We start from the raw sequence: 16655 nt of genomic DNA, 5'->3' as shown, positions 1-16655 counted from the left end.
GGTTAGGTGTGGCTTGCTTCCTGTGCAAGTCATGTTTAGGATAGGCTGGCTCCCTGTGTCAGTTAGCTAGAAACCTTAACTAAGGGACGACTTTGCATGACAACATCTAGGCTCGAGTCGTAGTCTCCCTAGTGTTGTGTCTCCCTCTGTTATCTGGTTAGGCTAGTCCTTTTTCCCTGCGTAGGGGAACTACGTCGCCCTGATCCTCATACCAGATGAGGTACGTAGGCAGGAGATGAGCTGATCACTCCGGGCGCTTTTTTTTTTCTTTTTGTGTGTGTTGTTTGACAGTTGCTAGGCTCGAGTGCCTGACTCCTTAGCAATTTGTTGTCTGAGTGTGTGCTTGACAGTTATAGGCTCGAGTCCCCGACTCCCTATTAACTTGTTGTGTTGTTGTGTGCTTGGAAGCTGATGTAAGACCATCGAGTGGCATTCGGGTTCCAGTGTGGGTGTGTTTTGGTTCGGATGCTGATGTAAGTCCAGTGATTGGCATTCAGGCTCCACGTTTGCCTTTGCCTGTGTTTGTTCGTGTGCGTGTTAGCCGAGCTACGAATGCTCTGATTCTCCTTCGTCCAAAGGAGATATGTATGCATAGGATGCGATATCCTAGCGAGCATGTGTCGTTTCCCCAGTCCGAACTACTTTGACTCTGATGTCTATGCTTGATAGACTAAGTAGGCCCAGGATACGATATCCTGCCGAGTCAGTTTTGTCTGTTTTCTTGTGTCTCTTTCAGCCAGTGTGTGTGTGTTTGAGCAGCGTGTTTTAGCAACCATTTTCCTTCCTATTGTGCGTGGATCCCGTCGAGTACGACGGATGCGTAGGGGTGCTAATACCTTCCCTTCGCATAACCGACTCCCGAACCCATTCTCTTTGGTCGCGAGACCATGTTCTTTTCCAGGTTTACTCTGAGTGTTTCCTTTCCCTCTTTTGGGATAAATAACGCACGGTGGCGGCTCTGTTGTTCTTGTTTTCCCGCCGGTTTTTCGTGTAATGCGACAAGATGGACACAAAATATTCCAGGCTATTATATTTTTCCCAAGCAGCATGGTCAGGTTCGAGGCCATGACGAAATATATGTCCGTTCGAAGGTATTCCAAGACACTGTCCTAGTGAAGGAATATCCATAGAAATTTCCACTTTCTTCACCTTTGCCCAAAACGCCAAATCTCCAAAATCATCAGTGCCAAACTTAATGGAGGAGTAGAATTCTCTAATCAAATTTGGGTAGTAATCTCCTATATCCAAAACTACTTTGTCTACACCAGAGTTATGCAGCAATGTTTCAAAATTAAAACTATGCGAAGGAAAGTCTTGAAATTTAACGTACTTTACCGGCATGAGGGTCCGAGTCCGGACAACATAGCTTAAGCACCGAGACTTAACACTTCCAGCTTGTTGTTCTTGATGAGAGGATTCTTCACCCATTTTCTTCTTCCCCTTATCTGTTCTAGGAGGAGCCATGGAGATTTTGAAGGATAGGGTTTAGGAAAGGGTTTTCTGAATTGGTTGAAAAAGGAGTATGATGAGCTGAAAGTTATATAGTGGGATAAGTAACTTTGGGTGAGTGATAATGGAGTTAGGGTTTTGGAAGGGAGAAGGAGGGTTTTGGAAAGGAAGATAAAGGTTGGAGATAAAGCGAGCTGAATGTGTGAAGTGATTAAACAATTGAAAGAAAATAACACTTAAACATTTAGCATATATATATAACAAGGTTACGTGTATTCTTTTAAAAAAAAAATTCTGGTGGGAGCAGTGTTAATCGGTTACTCAATGGAGAGTAACCGGTTACACAGTGAGGAAAAATGTGATATTTACACAGAAAACAACAGGGTAACCGGTTATCCAAATGTGAGTAACCGGTTACACAGAATGAAATTTAAGAAAAATAGGTAAAAAGAGCATGGTAATCGGTTATCCAAAGTGAAGTAACCGGTTACACAGTGGTAAAAAGCACATATACACAAAAATTTTCACAAACATTAAGAGGGATTGGGAACTTGTGTACCTTGGCCTTATGTAATAATTTTGAAACAGTTATATGTCACCTTCATCCAGAATGCCAAGTTCTCTTCGAATCTTATAGAATGGTTCTTTTGCGAGCGACTTCGTGAAGATATCCGCCAGTTGGTTATGAGTATCGACAAAGGTAACTTCAACATCGCCCTTAAGCACATGATCACGGAGGAAATCGTGTCGAATGTCTATGTGTTTGGTCCTTGAGTGCATGACTGGATTTTTTGTGATATTAATCGCACTTGTGTTGTCGCATCGGAGTGGTATGCATCCAAGATCGATTCCATAGTCACTTAATTTTATCTTTAGCCAAAGATTCTGGGCACAGCAACTGCCTGCGGCTATGTATTCTGCTTCAGCCGTACTAAGAGCAACACATGCTTGTTTCTTATAGGACCATGAGACTAGAGCATTACCAAGGATGTGACACGTTCCACTAGTACTTTTTCTATCTGTTTTACAACCTGCATAATCCGCGTCAGAATAACCAATTAACTCACAAACACTACCTTTAGGATACCATAGTCCAACGTTGGTTGTTCCCTTGAGGTACTTCATGATTCTCTTGACCGCCGTGAGATGTGACTCATTAGGATTTGCTTGGAATCGAGCACATAAACACACACTAAACATTATGTCCGGACGGGTTGCCGTCAAATATAATAAGGAACCAATCATGCCTCGATACTTCCTGATATCAATTGACACACCCGATTCGTCTTGATCAACATAAGTTCCAGAGCCCATTGGTGTTGACATTTCTTTACACCCATCCATGTCAAATCTCTTTAACAGTTCTTTGCATTACTTTGATTGGTTGATAAAAATTCCGTCTTTTAGTTGCTTGATTTGCAATCCAAGGAAGTAGTTCATCTTCCCCATCCTAGACATTTCAAATTCACCTTGCATTATCAATGCAAATTATTCACATAGTTCTTTGTTGGATGAACCGAAGATTATGTCGTCTACGTAGACTTGTACAAATAAGGTATTCCCTTTTATCTTCTTGATAAATAAAGTCTTGTCTACTTTGCCTTTTTCAAAGCCTTTTTCACACAGAAAATTGCTTAGACGATCATACCACGCCCTTGGTGCTTGTTTTAATCCATAGAGCGCTTTCTTCAGTTTGTATACATGTGAAGGATGCTTGAAGTCTTCAAAGCCCGGGGGTTGTTTGACATAGACTTCTTCGTTGATGTAGCAGTTTAGGAAGGCGCTTTTGACGTCCATTTGGAAAAGCTGAAAATTCATTGAACATGCGTAAGAAAGTAATAAACGAATAGCTTTTAACCTTGCAACAGGAGCGAAAGTTTCTTCAAAGTCGATTCCTTCTTCTTGATTATACCCTTGAGCAACCAATCTTGCTTTGTTTCGAACAATTATTCCATTCTCATCAAGCTTGTTCTTAAACACCTATCTTGTTCCAATGATGTGCTTACCACTTGGTCTAGGAACAAGTTCCCAAACTTGATTTCTCTCGAATTGGTTTAATTCTTCTTGCATAGCGACAATCCATTTATCATCTTCTAGAGCTTCATCAATTTTGGAAGGTTCTATTTGAGAAACGAACGCCATGTTTAAGCATGCATCCTTGAGATTCAATCTTGTAGCAATGCCTTGACTAATGTCACCAATTACTTTGTCAATGGGATGATCTCTATGAGTTCTCCATTCCTTAGGTAAATCATTTTCATTTGATTCTTGTTGAATCGGTGCTTCTTGATCCTTGTTTGAAGTATCTTCTTTAGGAATTTCTACAAAATCATCATCATCATCATCACAAACAACAATTTCCTCTTTCGAGGGGTTAGATTCGTCAAACTTAACATGCATGGATTCTTCTATTTTTGAAATTCTTTTATTATAAATTCTGTATGCCTTACTTGTAAGAGAATAACCGAGAAAAATACCTTCATCCGATTTTTCGTCGAACTTACCAAGGTTGTCTTTGTCATTGTTTAGGACAAAACACTTGCATCCAAAGATGTGAAAGAAAGAGATGTTGGGTTTCCTTCCTTTGAAGAGTTCATATGGGGTCTTCTTTAGGATAGGTCTTATGTTAACTCTGTTGCTTACAAAACACGTCGTGCTAACTGCATCTGCCTAAAAATACTTAGGAAGATTTGAGTCGCTAAGCATTATTCTTGCAAGTTCCACCAATGACCTATTCTTTCTTTCAACTACTCCATTTTGTTGTGGAGTCCTTGGAGCCGAGAAGTTATGAAATATTCCTTGATCTTCTCAAAAATCTTCAAAGGAGGTCTTCTGGATTTCTCCACCATGATCGCTTCTTATGGAGGCAATTGTTAATGATTTCTCATTTTGAATCTGTTTTGCATACTTCTTGAGTGCTTTGAATGCATCACTTTTCTGCAATAAAAAGAAAGTCCAAGTATATCTAGAATAATCATCCACAATAACTAAAGCATATAAGTTACCTCCGAAGCTTCTTGTTCTTGATGGACCAAATAAATCCATGTGTAACAGTTGTAGTGGCCTAGAAGTGGACACCACATTTTTGGATGTGAAAGTTGACTTGGCCTGCTTCCCCTTTTGACATGCATCGCAAAGCCTATCTTTGATGAATTTTATCTTTGGCAATCCAATGACAAGGTCATGCTTCACTAACTTATTCAAGTGCTCCATGTGAATGTGAGCAAATCTCTTATGCCATAACCATGAGTCGTTGTTATTTGCCACAAGACATTTAACCTTCAAAGAAACATCGTCAAGGGAAATCATGAAAATATTATTAATTCGCTTACCTATAAGCATTACCTCTTGTGTGATTTCGTCTTCAATTAAGCATTCATCTTTTGTGAACCTTATTTTGAATCCTTTGTCACAAAGTTGGCTTATGCTTAAGAGATTGTGCTTTAGTCCTTCGACATATAGCACATCTTCGATGGATATGAAATTTGGTGCACCTACTTTGCCTATGCCAATAATTCTTCCTTTGTTGTTATCTCCATAAGTAACATAACCCTTGGCCTTAAGCTTTAGATCTGAAAATTTGTGCACATCACCGGTCATATGCTTGGAGCACCCACTATCCAAATACTAAAGATTTGTTGTGGCCTTCAAGCATACCTACAAAACATAGTTAAGTTTTGTTAGGTACCCAAATTGCTTTGGGTCCTTTATAATTAGTTCCTTTTTCAACCGATACATAATGCCCTTTTGCTACACTAAAATTTCTAATGTAGCAAGCATTAGGTGTATGGCCAATAATACCACAATAAAAACAGGTTGGTTCAAAATTGCTTTTATATCTAGGAACGAAAGGCTTTTTCTTGATAAACTTTTTCTTTTTAGGATGTTGATGCATAACTTTTGGCGTGTTGACTCTTTCTTTTGGAGGTTGATCCTTAGGCCTTACAAAGATAGTTTTACTTGTACTTGGTTTAGAGAATTTGGAGTAACCAAGTCCACTTTTGTCATTTGAGTACCTTTGTTGGCTAAGAACCCCTTCCAAACCAATTTGTCCTTTTTCATATCTTTCAAGGACTCTTTTAAGTTGGACAATTCGGAACGAGAGAGACTCACACTCTAGACATACAAAATTCTTCTTTTCACTAATCATCTCATGTTTCTTATTTTCAAAAGCTTCAATCTTTTCTTCCAAGGAAGAAATTTGTTTCTTTTGAGATGATATAGTTTTATAAAGAATTTTGCACTCATTTAACAATTCATTAATTGCATCTTGTGCATCATCATCAAAAAGAGAAAAATTATTACTAACCTCTTCTTCATCATCAAAATGATGTGAAGCCATTAGTGCCAAGTTTGCACGTTCCTCGCTATCCGATCCAGATGGAGAGCTAATTTCATTGTCCTCCCATGCAAGATATGCCTTTTTATTCTTGAAGTCCTTCTTGATTTCGAATCCTCCTTTCTTTGAAAGTTTAGGACATTCCAGCTTTATATGGCCTTGTTTTCCACATTCGTAGCATGTTACATCTTGCGTAGATGTGGTGGCCTCTTTCTTCCTGAAATGTATATTCTTTTTAGCGTTAAAGGATTTATCATTTTTGTTAAAGAACTTACCGAGCCTTTTAACAAGGAGCATGAAATTCTCATCTTCCTCCAATGCGTCATTATCTTTATCTTCTTTTGAGTCTACCTTCAAGGCAATCCCTTTAGATTTCTTTTCTTGGCTTTCATGTTTCTCAAGTCTACCAAGTTCTAACTCATGTTCTTGAAGTTTGCCAAAGAGAGATGCGAACGTCATTGTTGAGAGACTTTTCTTTTCGGAGATAACCGTCACTTTTGGTTGCCATTCTCGAGTTAATGATCTTAGTACTTTCAGATTGAGATCATCATTTGTAAATGTTTTTCCGAGAGCAATCAAGTGGTTTGTCAAGTGAACAAATCTCTTTTGTAGCGCCACGATGGATTCTCCGGGCAGCATTCTAAACATCTCATATTCTTGACTTAATATATTCAACCTTGATCTCTTTACTTCGGCGGTGCCTTCATGTATCTCCACTAAGGTGTCCCATATTTCTTTTGCCGACTTGCATTGAGATATGCGAAAGAACTCATCCATGCTCAAAGCACTTTGAAGAATGTTTATTGCTTTCTTTTCATTTAAGATTTTTTTCTTATCATTTTCATCGTACGAGCTCTTTATCTTTGGAGTACCAACGCCATTGATCACACTCGTAGGATTATGTGGACCATTTTCAAAGGCTTCCCATATGCCTTCTCCTTGGGCTTCTAGATGTGCCTTCATACGGATCTTCCAAAAATCAAAATATTCTCCAGAGAATAATGGTGGTTTGTTACTACTTCCACCATCTTTAAAAACCGGATTCATGCTTGCGGAAGCTGTCATACGGTGAACTGGACTTTTTTGTGGTTTTAATCGCAATGTCGCGGTTAGCAAGAGTCGCCACCGACTTTTCTTTTATCCAATAAGGAAAGGTGGAAAAGAACAGGAAAAACCTTAATTTAGATTTTGGGTTCGGGAGGTACATTATACAAAGGGAAGGTGTTAGCACCCTTTGTATCCATGGTTATCCATGGGCTCTTAATTGCTCGATCACTTATATTATTTTTGTCTAAAAAAAAGTGTTTGTGAATTGTTTAGAAAAATTGTTTTGAAAAGAGAATTTAACTTTGTAATGATTCTTGTATGAATGTATACAAAGTGATTATCTCGTTTAGTTTTGAAAATTGTTTAGAAAAATATAACTCGGTAATGATTCTAGTATGAATGTATACCAAGTGGTGATTTTCTGAAGGTATTTTGAAAGGTGTGAGGTGTGAAAAAATGTTTTAGGTTGTGAGCCAGCAATTAAGAGTTATACCGACCCAAGGTCTTTATGAGTATTTCCTATCCTTATGAGGGTAAAACTGTCCTTATTATTGAGAAATAAGTAGTTTTATCCTTTGGATGTAAAGGGTCATCGTAGGGTCATCGATTGGTCATTGAAGGCAACAGTTACGAGGATACCTTAGCATTCGAAGGGACTATCATCTTTTAACCGTAGGCAACATCGGAGGGTCATCGAGGGACAAAGTTGTATATTCGAAGGCAACATCCGAGGGACTATAATTTATTTTATGATGATTTAACCGAAGGGTCTTTGCTAAGGGTATCCCCACGTTTGCGGGACATGACCGTAATATCGTAATCGTAAGGCAACAAAGAGAGGTCCAAGATCACTTATTCAAAGGCAAAGTTTTACAATTAATTATATAATTAGGATGAAACTCCACATTAAAATTATTAAAAATAATATATTAAAAAAAATTAATACATTAGAAATTAATACATTAAAAATTAATTTAGGGTGAAACTCCACAAGGGTATCCCACAACTAAAGTGGAATACCTAGCCAATAACCTTTTCCTGGGATATGCGAACCTTTACGAAACTCAAAAAAAAAAGAAACATGTCAGAACACCAAATCAGGGTGCAATCGAAGATTACACCGGAGAAATATCACAACAATAAATAGGATAGGATGAATAATGCATGGCTATGATAAAACATAAAAAAAAAGAATAGAAAAGTCAGCTACTGTCTCGTTCGCCTGCTGCCTCGCCTAGCGAAGGCCAGGCAAATACTCGCCCCAGGCTCGCCTAGCGAGGTGCTAGCGAGCGGCCACGGATTTTGAATTTGAAAACAGCCCCATGTTAGGAACTTTGAATTTTATGGCATTTTATCACAGGAATAACATGGTCAAACATTCAGGGTATTCAGGCATATTTAAATTCCCATACGAAAGCAAATTATATATCAACATTTTATCATGATGCATTATATATGTAGATATGGCCAATTGAAAGTATAAACAATAGAGATACGCAAACCTGTTTGCCAATTCAAGGTTGAAGGGATTGACCACTTGTAGTATCGGAATAAGTTAGGCAGCGGGAATTGGACGGCGATGGCTTCGGTGCAGATGGGCTGCCTTCAGGGTTTCTTTACTCTGAATTCTCCGGGTAGGCAGGGTTCCTATGCCAAAACTTCTATTCGTTCTTCTCTGTTCTCCTCCTCTTTTTTTTTCAGTGAATCTCCCAGTGTAACTCCAAGTGTCCTTTCCTCTACTGAAACTTCAGTATTTATAGACTGATTTCGTGGGTAATGGGCTTGGAATGAGGGAGACCCAAGTCCAAAATAATTTGTTATATTTTATTTATTTATTTTAATTATTTAATTAATTAATTAATTAATTAATTAATTTTTTTTTTTTTTTACTGAAGTGCTGGTATTTATAGTGATAATGGTGACCTAATGGGCTCAGAATGAAGCCCGAAATTTTTGTTGTCTGTCAGCTTCGCTAGGCGAGCGCGTAGCGAACAGGCCAGTTTGGGCCATTTTCTGGATTGGGCCATCCGTGAGCTGGGCCTTTGTTTCTTCAAGATCAGTGTTATATATGAGTCGGAATGCCTTGCAAAATGTCTTGAAATATTAATGGGCAAATTTTGGGGTATGACAGCTGCCCCTGTTCAATATTCTTGGACCGAGAGAGTTAGAATGGTGTGTACGCCATTCGTGGTCTGGAGGTGGAAGATTATTGAACACTAGAATGCCCCAAAAATTTGCACTTGAGAATCGACAGTTGGTCTTGATGGAGATGGGCTTAAAGGTGCCATCCGGGAGGTTTGATGACGAAAGCTTCAAATCGCGCCGTATATTAGGCCAATTTGAAGACATGGGTGCCACACTGGGTCGTACGTTAGACCGTATAATGAGTCATCCATTAGGCTGCCGACTTCGCTGGGGAGTCGGAGTGTGTCATATGCTGTTGGGGATAAAGGGTCAGAATGGACCATACGCTAGATCGTATCTTAGTTGCAGAATGAGCCGTACGTTAGGCTGAATCTGATGACGAAAGGGGTAGTCGTACGTTAGACTACACTTCAGAAATGTACCGTATGTTAGGTAGCATCTGAGGGGATGGACATCCGAACGGGTCGTACGTTAGACCGTCGCAGAATGAGTCGTCTGTTAGGCCGCATCTGATGATGAAAGTGGTAGTCGTACGCCAGACTACACTTCAGAAATGTACCGTACGTTAGGTAGCATCTGAGGGTTGTAAGATCCAAACGGGTCGTACGTTAGACCGCGTTGGAGTTGCTGGAGTTCAGAATGGATCGTACGCTAGATCGTATCTGAGTTGCAGAATGAGCCGTACGTTAGGCTGTATCCGAAGAAGAAAGTAGTCGTACGCTAGACTACACCCCTGAACGTACCGTACGCTAGGCAGTATCCGAGGATTTGAAGGTCCAAATGGGTCGTACGTTAGACCGCATTGGAGTTGCTGAAGAAGTCATATGTTGGGCTGAATCAGAATGAACCGTACGTTAGGCTGTATCTGATAACCTGTATATGTTGTACTTGCAATAAATGTCTGGGATGGGCTTAAAGATGCCATCATTAGGAGGATATCGAAGTGTTGTCAGAATGAATGTTCCCATGAACTGTATTTGAAATATGTATCTGAATCTTGAATGTGATTGATAAAGGTGTCTGTCTGAATGAACCTTTTATTTTGACTATATCAGGAGGATAAATAACCTGCAAAGAAAAGTTAGCTTCATGCTATGTCATGATGCATGAGATGTTTCGTGTTATGCTAAAATAAATGTGAATGTTGTATGCATGCGTATGCTGTGAAAGGATGTAATGAATGAGCTATGCGTATGAGAAGTTCTGCTTGGGGACTCTACTGGGGAAAATAAATCCCCATCTACTGATTTGAGACATTTGTGTCGATGACCCTTTCTCGGCTGGGGATGCTTGATTTCTGTCTGATGGTGGAAATATTCAGCAGAGTCGGGCTGGAGATGGATGAGATGATCAGCCTGTCTGGCGATGCCGACCTCTGTTGGGGAATAGCTGGCTGTGCCGGGGAATACTGCCAATTTCTTCTGGGAAAAATAGGCTTGCTGGGGAAGAGAATTGGTAGCGGATTCATTGGAAGCATGGTTAGACCTTATCCTCGATCCTGAAGTCTTGTAGTAATTGCTATTGCTATTCTATGCATGTATTTGGTAAACATTGGTCATATTCAAATGCATATATTAATTCAAATTAAATCAATGGACGTTTACGCAAACAAAACAGAAAAAGAAAAAAAAAAGCATCTTTTGAAAGAAGGTTTATTGATTTTGAAAGAAGGCCTATAAACAGGCAATTTGTGTACAAGGAGACAGAAATCCTAGTAAGAGGAAATTGTCGAAAACAAAGAGAAAGCTATGTGGAAGAAGTCCTATTGATTTTAAGTCTACTACTGTCATTATGTCTTCAAGCATCTCATCCCTTGCTGTCGGATGGAAGTGATTGGCTTGTTCAGTCCCTTGAACTTGGATGAAGTTGACTAAGAACGGGACATAGTCATACGCTTTAATCCCTAATTTTTGCCTGGACCGCCTTTTCAGGTTTTCAGTCCACCAGGATACCCTTTTTTGCCCAAGCCGCCTTTTCAGGTTTTCGACTTGCCGGGTGTACATTTTTTTTTATATATCCCTAATTTTTGCCCGAACCCTTTTGGTTCGCCGGGATGCCCTTACTTTTGCCTAGATACGTCGATCTAGCGGGTCTCTTTTATGCGTAGTATTTTTTAACTATGTCCGCGTTCACGGGATGTGGGAAGTCTTCACCATCCATTGTAGCGAGTATCATGGCTCCACCTGAGAATACCTTCTTAACTACAAATGGCCCTTCGTATGTGGGAGTCCATTTGCCTCTGGGGTCAGTTTGTGGTAGGATGATGCGTTTGATTACCAAGTCGCCAATTTGATACACTTGTCTCTTGACCTTTTTGTTGAATGCCCTGGTCATGCGCTTCTGATATATCTGCCCGTGACATACAGCCGCAAGTCTCTTCTCATCCATCAAATTTATCTGATCGAGTCGAGTCTGAATCCATTCGTCTTCGTCTAAGCCCGCCTCTTTCATGATCCTTAGAGAGGGAATCTGAACCTCTACTGGTAAAACGGCTTCCATTCCGTAGACTAAAGAGAAAGGAGTTGCCCCTGTCGAAGTTCGTACCGAAGTACGATAACCATGAAGAGCAAATGGTAACATCTCATGCCAGTCTTTGTATGTTACCGTCATCTTTTGTATAATCTTCTTAATATTCTTATTAGCCGCTTCTACAGCGCCGTTCATCTTTGGCCGGTACGGAGAAGAGTTATGGTGTTTTATTTTGAACTGCGTGCAGAGTTCAGTAATCATCTTGTTGTTCAAATTAGTGCCATTGTCAGTGATAATCCTCTCAGGGACGCCGTATCGGCAGATGAGGCTGTTCTTGATGAATCGTGCCACCACATTCTTAGTAACAGAAGCAAATGAGGCTGCCTCCACCCACTTTGTGAAGTAATCAATAGCAACAAGGATGAAACGATGTCCATTAGAGGCGGTAGGTTTAATTTCGCCAATCACATCAATGCCCCACATTGCAAAGGGCCACGGCGCGGTCAACACGTTTAATGGAGCAGGAGGCACATGTACTTTATCCGCATAGATCTGGCACTTATGACAAGTTCTGGAGTGATGGTGGCAATCAGTTTCCATGGTAGACCAATAATACCCTGACCTCAGAATCTTCTTGGCCATTGTATGTCCACTAGAATGAGTCCCAAAGATACCGTCGTGCATGTCTTCCATAATCTTCTCTGATTCCTTTCTATCCACACAGCGAAGCAAAGTCGAATCATGGTTACGTTTGTACAATATTCCATTACTCAAAAAGAATTTAGCGGAGAACTTCCTCAGAAATTTCCTGTCATTGATGGATGTCCCTTCAGGGTATTCTTGAGCTTCTAAATATCTTTTTATCTCGTGGTACCAAGGCTTCTCTTCTACTTCATCAGCGTTAAGTTCATAACAATATGCTGGTTCGTCTAGTCGTTCAATGGTAATCCGGGGAGCTTCATTGTCCCATCTGACTCTGAACATAGATGACATGGTAGCTAATGCGTCTGCCAACTGGTTCTCCTCTCGTGGAATATATTCGAATGTGATCTCTTCAAAGTATGGGATTAATGTCAACACCCGTTCTCGATAAGGGATGAGATTCGGATGTTTAGTGTCCCATTCTCCTTTGACCTGACTGATTACCAAGGCTGAGTCTCCGTACACCTTCAAGAACTTGATTCTTAGGTCTATAGCAGCTCTGAGTCCCAAAATACACGCTTCATACTCAGCCATATTGTTGGTGCATTCAAAACATAGTCTAGCGGTGAAAGGCGTATGGCCACCCTTGGGGGAAATGATCACGACGCCAATACCGTTGCCCAATGCGTTAGACGATCCATCAAAAACCATAGTCCATCGGGATCCCACTTCGGGTCCTTCCTCTGGTCCAGGTTCTTCATAATCAGTAACAAGCATGACATCCTCATCTGGGAACTCAAAATTCATAGACTGATAATCATTCACTGCCTGATGAGCCAAATGATCAGCTAGCACGCTTCCTTTGATTGCTTTTTGGGTGGTATACTGGATATCATACTCTGTTAAAATCATCTGCCATCTTGCTATTCTTCCGGAGAGGGCGGGTTTCTCAAATATGTATTTGATAGGATCCATCTTAGAAATCAACAAAGTGGTGTGATTCAACATATACTGTCTTAGTCGGCGAGCAGCCCAGGCCAAAGCACAGCAAGTTTTCTCGAGCAGTGAGTATCTTGTTTCACAGTCGGTAAACTTTTTGCTAAGGTAGTATATGGCATGCTCTTTTCGACCAGACTCGTCATGTTGCCCCAACACGCACCCCATTGAGTTTTCTAAAACGGTCAAATACATGATTAGAGGTCTTCCCTCAACTGGTGGTACCAGAATCGGAGGTTCTTGGAGGTACTTCTTGATTTTGTCAAAAGCTTCTTGACATTCATCATTCCATATCATCTCTTGATTTTTTCTCAGTAACTTGAAGATGGGTTTGCAAGTAGCGGTCAAATGGGAAATAAACCGGGCAATGTAATTCAAACGTCCCAAGAAACCTCTGACTTCTTTATCCGTACGGGGAACTGGCATTCTTGAATAGCTCTCACCTTGGCCGGGTCAACCTCAATACCTTTACCACTGACAATAAAGCCCAAGAGTTTACCGATCTTACTCCAAAGGTGCATTTGTTCGGGTTCAATCTCAACTTGTATTTCTTCAGCCTCTCAAACAGTTTGTATAAATGATCGAGATGTTCTTCTTCAGTATGAGACCTGGCTATCATATCGTCCACATATACTTCTATTTCATGATGGATCATGTCATGGAACAAAACCACCATAGCACGCTGGTACGTTGCTCCTGCGTTCTTTAAACCAAACGGCATTACTTTATAACAGAAGGTGCCCCATTGCGTCACAAACGTAGTCTTCTCCATGTCCTCAGGTGCCATTTTGATCTGGTTATAACCCGAGAATCCATCCATGAAGGAGAATACCTTGTGTTGAGCGGTGTTGTCTACCAGAACATCAATGTGTGGCAGTGGGAAATCATCCTTGGGACTCGCTCTATTCAAATCTCTGTAATCCACACACATTCGCACCTTACCATCCTTCTTTGGCACTGGTACCACATTAGCAACCCATTGAGGATAAGAAGTAACCGCCAGAAAACCAGCATCGAATTGTTTCATGACTTCGGCCTTGATTTTCTCGGACATTTCAGGACGCATGCGACGAACCTTTTGCTTAACAGGACGACAATCTTCCTTCGTCGGCAAACGATGCACTACTATATCGGTATCCAGCCCTGGCATGTCTTCGTAAGACCAAGCAAAAATCTCCACATAGTCATGTAGCATCTGAATCAATCTTCCTTGACACTGCTTTCCAAGCCTGCTCCTATTTTGACTTCTCTCTTGTCCACCTCGGTACCCAGATTTACAGTCTCAACTGACTCCTCATGCGGCTGTATAGTCCTTTCTTCTTGTAGTAACAGTCTGGCAAGTTCTTCAGGTACTTCACAATCTTCCTCACTTCCATCTTCGGCTCGGTAGATCGGATTTTCAAAGTCATAATGAACAGTAGTAGAACTATTATCAACAGGATCCAGAGTGGATAGGGATCTGCAATTCGTTACGTGCGTGTGTGTAAGAAAACATAGCTTGTTTGAAAGATAATAGGAAAGACAAAGAGCGCAATATTTGAATGCAAAACGTCCATTGATTTATTGAATATAAATATGCTTATGAAAATGACAAAACCCCTAACAAATTAGCCATTGTGCCTCGGGCATAGACACAATGCTTTAAGAAGTTTGATTGTAAAAGAAAATTAAAATTTGCAATTCTAGAATAAACAATAACAATTACTCCTGACTAAAGGAAATCGGGATAATGTCTTCAGTCTTCCAATTGTTGAGTCCGTCACCAATTGTTGGGAAAATCCAGCTATCCAAGTCGCAATCACTATCAGCATCTTCCATAGCATTAATCTGATTTTTGACTATCTTTCCAGAGTTAAACCCCAGGCCAGCTTTATCAGACTTGTACGGTACATTGATCAGTTGACCCCAACCAGCACGATCACCATTTTCAATCGCGGCTTGAGCATCTTTCAGAGAGATCATGACAGGGGGAGCACGAACAACCTTGGGCACAAGGGGAGTTGGCTTAAGGACAGGACTGGGTGGAGGAACCACTTCAAATGACTGAGAAGGAGTCTCAAAGAATTCACCATCCATCTCGACGTATTTGAAGGCTTGCACACTACTGACAATATACTCTTCTTCTCCACATACAGTGACAACCATGCCTGCTATTGGATACTTCAGCTTTTGATGAAGCGACGAAGCTACCGCACCTGCCCCATGGATCCAAGGGCGCCCCAACAAGCAGGAGTAGGCGGGACGAATGTCCATCACGTGAAAGGTAGTGTTGAAGACTTGAGGTCCTATCTTGATAGGGAGAACCACTTCACCATAGACAACACTCTTCGCACCATCGTAAGCACGCACCACAACATCACTAGGTTTCAGTTCAATGCCTTTGTAGTCAAATTTATCGAGTACAGCTTTCGGGAGCACATTCAAGGAAGAGCCGTTGTCGATCAACACGTGAGCCAGGGTGATCCCCTCACACTCGATGGAGATATGCAGAGCTTTATTGTGATTCTTTCCTGCTGGCGTCAGGTCAGCATCGGAAAAGCCTAGGCCATTGTCAACAGTCAAATTAGCAACATAATGTTCGAATTGATCGACGGATGTTTCTTGAGGCACATGAGCGGTCTTCAAGAATTTCATCAATGCATTGGCATGGGATTCAGAGGATAATAACAAGGACAACATTGAGATTTTAGACGGAGTATGCCCCAATTGTTCCACTACATCAAAATCGCTCTTACGGATGATTTTCAGCATCTCTTCCATTTCCTGTTTGGCAACATCTTCAGAAGTAACTTCGACCGATGTCTCTGACTGAGGAGGATTGACTGGTCTTTTTCCTCGAATTTCGGGAGCGGGAGGTGAGATTTCTGGGGAGTAGATCCTTCCACTTCGAGTAACTTTACTAGTCCCCACAATATCATTAGGATTAGCAGAACTACCAACCTGCTTTATGCCATGGATGTAAACGTCACCTCCATAGTTCCACGGAATAGCTTTGCTGGAGGAATATGGCACGGGGCCAGGTGCGGTAATAATCAGGGGAGCCACTTTGGGCTCAGCGGTAATCTTCACAGGCACTCTAGTAGCGGTAATCTTCACAGGCACTCTAGTAGCGGTAATCTTCACTGGAGCTTTGGACCTAGCAATCACAGATACCTCTTCAATAGAGTTGTCCACCTTAGGAACCCTTTCAAATAGAATTGTACGATCATCCATCAGCCGTTGAATGCCGTTCTTCAACTTCAAACAATCATTGGGTCGGAGTACACAGAGATCGCAATCTTCAGCACAACCTGGAAATAAACCAGCTTGCAATAAATTCTTCTTAACGATCAGGAGAGGAGATGCTAAATCAGCAACGTCAGTAACGTGAGAATTGTCGTCCACAACATTAACATTCTGGTCATGATTAGGCATAGGTGCTGTGATGACATTGGGGGTCGCCGGAGGATCAAATTCAATTTCTCCAGCGTCGATCATATCCTGAATCTTGTTCTTCAACAACCAGCAATCATTCGTATCATGCCCGGGGCTATCGGAGTGATAGGCACACCTGGCGTTGGGATTATAA

This window comes from Lathyrus oleraceus, chromosome 5 (assembly GCF_024323335.1).
Source record: "Lathyrus oleraceus cultivar Zhongwan6 chromosome 5, CAAS_Psat_ZW6_1.0, whole genome shotgun sequence".
Classification (NCBI taxonomy): Eukaryota; Viridiplantae; Streptophyta; class Magnoliopsida; order Fabales; family Fabaceae; genus Lathyrus; species Lathyrus oleraceus.
This window is presented reverse-complemented; position numbering follows the sequence as displayed.